This window comes from Prionailurus viverrinus, chromosome B3, assembly GCF_022837055.1.
Source record: "Prionailurus viverrinus isolate Anna chromosome B3, UM_Priviv_1.0, whole genome shotgun sequence".
Classification (NCBI taxonomy): domain Eukaryota; kingdom Metazoa; phylum Chordata; class Mammalia; order Carnivora; family Felidae; genus Prionailurus; species Prionailurus viverrinus.
This window is the reverse complement of record NC_062566.1, coordinates 144,073,366-144,077,180: the sequence shown is the minus strand read 5'-3', so window position 1 is coordinate 144,077,180 and position 3,815 is coordinate 144,073,366.

Genomic DNA, 3,815 nt, shown 5'->3' with positions numbered 1-3,815 from the left:
GCCACGTAGGGAACCTGGAGGTTCACAGGTCTCCAGGGGGCACCCAAGGTCTCAGAATTCATATCCAGAACCAGTGTTTCAGGGTCAGGTTTCCTGTGAAGCATCTTTCTCATCACGCCCTGGAAACTTCATGCTGACCAGTAAACAGCACACACTGTTTCCTAAACCATTTACAAACACAGATGTCTTCTAACATTTACAGTGAACAGTCATATAGTAGTGCTTACCTTGACAGAGACCAAGCTTGGGGATAAATCAACTCATATACAGACCTGTGCCTCACAAGTACACGGGCCACCATTTAAGATACATGTAAGTGATTTTCAAACAGAGGAGACTGACTCATTCAAGTGATCTAAATTTAATATATTTGAGCATCTCCTCTCTCCTTTTATTTTCCTTAAGGTTTTCCTTTGATGCCCATGAAGAGAGACCATGAGTAAAGACCCTTGTGGTTGTCGAAACCCCACAGCATCTTCATCAACTCCGCGACTTTCTCTCAAGGATTCTCAGTATATACACGTTCCTGTGAGAGAAAAGAGTAGTTCCTACCCTTCACTCCTTTTGTTCTCCATCCAGTTCAGGAAGCCAGAGACAACCAGTGGGGAGGCACACTGAGTCAAGTCTTACAAAACGGTCAGCCAGGGGTTCATTCTACTGAAGTAGTTAAGGAATCATCCACTGGATCCACCTGTCTCTGCACCTCCTCTCCACAGAACATGAGGCCCAGACCTTCCTCACACTCAGCTGGACATGAAGTCAACTGTCTGGGAGCAGATTAGGAACTCAGTTTAGTGGGTTATTTCACCGCAGTTTTCCATAGTGGCTACACTATGTTGCACTCCCATCAAGTGAATTCTAGGATTGTCTGTTCTCCACATCCTCAGCAACATTTGAGATGTTCTCGTTGTGTTTGCCTTATTTTATAATAGCCTTGCTATCAGTTGTGAAGTGATATCTCAGTGGATCGGGGATGGAATTCTCTGATGATTAGTGATGATGAACATCAAGTCATATGCTGGATGGACATTTTTTCAACCTTAATAGCGAAATGGATATTTACATGTTTGACCCAAATTTTAATCAGGTGATGTGCTTACTGTTATGATTATAATTGTGATTTTTGCTATTGATGTTAAGGAGTCCCTCCTGTATTTTGGATATTAACTCCTTTTCAATATTTTTAATGTAATGTCTCCCATTTCATAGACTGCCTTCTCACCCTGCTACTGTTTGATTTGCCCCCTTTCTAGTTTGATGCAGTCCCCCTTGTCTGCCATGGTTCTCTGTGATTTTGCTTTTGGATCAAATAAATCATTGTCAAGAGAACGTCATGATGTTTATCCTGTGTGTTTTCTTCAAAGGCATTTTGGGTCAGGTGTTCTGCTTAATCTTTAACCCATTTTGAGGTTTGTTTGTGTTGACGTATATGTATGATGCAAGATTACGGCCAAATGTCATTATTTTGCATGTGTATATCAACACCATTTTTTAATGTTTCTTTTATTTTTGAGGGAGAGAGACAGATCATGATCAGGGGAGGCACAGGGATAGAGGCAGACACAGAATCCAGGTTCTGAGCTGTCAGCACCGAGCCTGATGTGGGGCTCAAACCCACAAATCATGACAACAATACGTGACTGGAAGTTGGATGCTTAGCTGACTGAGCCACCCAGGCACCCCAAGTCAACACCATGTTTAAGAGACACAATCCTTTCCCCACTGTGCATTGTTGGAAATCTCATGGAGGATTTGCTGACTGCATCTGCATAATTCTACTTCTGGGCTCCGTAATGAGCTCCACTGGTCTATATGACTCATTTCATGCCAGCAGTACACTGTTGGAGTTAATGTACCTCTGCAATATATTTAGAAGGAAGAAGTGTTCTCCTTCTTCCAGGTTCTCTCCTCTTCATGATTTTGTTTTTTACTTCCATGTGTTTTGTGGTTACATATGAATTAGTATATTTTTCAGATTCCTTTAAAAAAAGGCATTGGTATTTTCATTGAGATAAAAAGATAAATATAAAATTAACATAAAAAGATACAACAGAGAAAAAAAGACTATCACAAATACAGAAAACAAATCAACTTCATTAAAATTTGAATTTGGAAAGATAAGTGAAATTTAAAAAACAGAGGTAGCCTAGGGAAATAGGTAAGATTCAAACAAATGTAATCGGAACTGAAAAAGGAGACATAACTGAACTAAACACATGAAAAGGATCATAAAGGAAAAACTTAGATATTTATAAGTCAACAATTAGATCACCAAGAACAAATTACACATTTTCTAGCATTATGTAATCCACCAAGACTCTTCCATGCAAAATACAAAAGGAACAAAACAAAACTTAGTAAGAAGATATCCTTAATATAAAACCTTCACCCTCCAAAAAGAAACAAGGCATTACTAAAATTCTACAATATTTAAAGAATAATTAATGCCAATACTTCTCAAACTATTACAAATTGCTGATGAAAAAGACCACTCCCAGATGCACTTTATGAGGACACCTTCACTCTCACAACAATGCCAGAGAAACGCACCACAAGAAGGGAAACTACAGGCCAGTGTCTCAGACACACATACATGCAAAATTCCTTGATTAAGTCCGAGCCTACTGAATTCAACAGCACACTGAAAGGATCATACATGATAATCCAGTGTGATGCATCCCTGAGATGCAAGTTTCCTTCAACATACACAAATACAAAACTGTGATGTCCTCCATTAGCAGAGGGAATGATTGAATCAAAGCCATCCTTAATTTATTCATAAAATCATTAGACACAGTCTTTTCATGAACAAAAAACACATCTTCATCATTTAAAAATAACTCAATTAAAAAGGAGAAGGAAATTACCTCCACATGATCATGGCCACTATGAGAGCCCACTACTAAAACCATTCCTGCCACATCAGGAGCCAGGCAATGATGGTCATCCCCAATAGAAGTATTCCACATGATAACGTGAAGAATAACTATGCCGCCTCAAACCATGTCATCGTGTCACAGTCCTTATTTGGATGAAAGTCACGGGAGAAACAGCCAGTCCAAGGACACTCAGACCCTCCTGTGTCCCTTGACAGCAGGATATAAATCTCCCTTGGGAAACTCCCCTTCCCTGTACCAGGAGGGGAGAACCATCCTTAGCACCAGAATAAGGAACACAGGGACAAGAAGGATGTGCAAACAAACCTAGTTACTTGACTAATTAAATACCCGAAAACCACACCTTTGCCATGACTCTTGCCAAATCCAATGTTTTGTTGTCTGAAAGTCACAAGTGCCACCTGCTTTGTTCATTCTCTGGGTGCCATATTATTAGGAAGCCCAGGCACTTGCAAAATGAAATTTATTCTCCCCTTTAGATCAGTCTTATGTCAATTGAATCCTTACACCGGGTGAAAACCCAGAAGAAAAGAAGGAAAAAGCATTCTTCTTCTACAACTGGAAGAAGTACCCACACTTTGGCAATAAAAAGAAATAAAAGACATTTAAATCAGTAAGGAGGAAGGAAAATTATTTTTGTGCAGACGACATGATCTTAAACATAACAAAACCCTAGAGATACCACAAAAAATATTAGAACCAGTTTTTGAAAATGAGCAAAAGTGCAGGATGCACAATGAGTACAATGAACAAAGAAAATAAATAAAAATAAACCACCTATGATTCTACACACCAGCATGGAAATATATGCAAAACAAATAACAAGATTATACAACTGAAAATGGGACAGAATAAAGTACTTGGGATTAAAATTCATAAAGTATGTAAAATAATTGTAGAGCGAAAATGACCTTTGTT